This window comes from Propithecus coquereli, unplaced genomic scaffold (assembly GCF_000956105.1).
Source record: "Propithecus coquereli isolate 6110/MARCELLA unplaced genomic scaffold, Pcoq_1.0 Scaffold57, whole genome shotgun sequence".
NCBI lineage: Eukaryota > Metazoa > Chordata > Mammalia > Primates > Indriidae > Propithecus > Propithecus coquereli.
In genome coordinates this window covers 1,090,907-1,091,956 of record NW_012151618.1, presented here as the reverse complement: position 1 = coordinate 1,091,956, position 1,050 = coordinate 1,090,907, and the positions used below count along the sequence as shown (strand labels likewise).

Sequence of the window (1,050 nt, the reverse complement as noted above, 5' to 3'; positions counted from 1 at the left end):
ACTTGAGCCCAGGAGTTTGAGGTTGCTGTGAGCTAGGCTGACGCCATGGCACTCTAGCCAGGGCAACAGAGCCAGACTCTGTCTCAAAAAAAAAAGGAAAGGAATGAAAAAAATCAAAATGAAAATAGTGGTTTCTTCTAAGTTGTGGATTGATTGGTTACTTTTGTATTAGATGTTTGTAAGATGGGCTCAAACTAGAGAGAAGCTGTGACCACACCTCCACTTGTAAGGTCAATAAAGTTCCTAACGTGTCTAGCCAGGGACACAGAATAGTAGCAGGGAAAGGTGGCCACATAGAGTAGAAACGGCACAACGTCACATGGCCCCGAAAGTCCCCAGAGGGCACATAGCCGCAGTGACTCTGTTTCGTGAGTCTTGCTGGGTCAGAGAAGCCTGAATCCTTTCTGTGTCAAAAACCTCAGAATTCGGGAAGAACTTAAACACTCTGCACTTTATAAGAAATATTTCTGAGTATCCAGAAATTTTGAGCCAAATTCAGCCTGGGCAAGGCCACCTCCCTGTCAGGAAGGAAAGGCAAAACCGGGGCCCAGATCTCTGGACAGTGTCTCTGGCTCCAGCTTCTGACATCCAGAAAGCCTATTTTTTCACACTCATATTTTTAAATTCTCCATGATGGGCTTCACTTTGTAGTGAGGGGGAAATAGATAAAGATAAATGTAGTGTGTTCATACGATAGATATTATTCAGCCATAAAAAGGTATGAAATCCTTATGCATGCTATAGCATGGATGAACCTTGAAAACCTGAAGCTGATTGAAAGAAGCCAGACACAAAGACCACCTATTGTATGATTTCATTTATGTGGAATGTCCAGAACAGGCAAATCCACGGAGATAGAAAGTAGATGGGTTACCAGCGACTGGTAGGGGATAGGTAACTAGAAAGTGACAGCTAAAGGTTGCAGGGTTCTTTTGAGAGGTAATGGAATGTTCTAGAATTAGATAATGGTGACTGTAGCACAACTCTGACTATGCTAAAAACCACTGAGTTGTACACTTTAAATGGCTGAATTGTATAGTATGTGTATTA

At 42.5% G+C, this 1,050-nt stretch overlaps 1 protein-coding gene across 1 annotated transcript in view; it reads left to right on the top strand.

Annotated features, from left to right (window-relative positions):
- MYO5C (myosin VC) overlaps nt 1-1,050 on the top strand; it is an 82,040-nt gene that overhangs the window by 61,286 nt on the left and 19,704 nt on the right. The window lies entirely within an intron of this gene.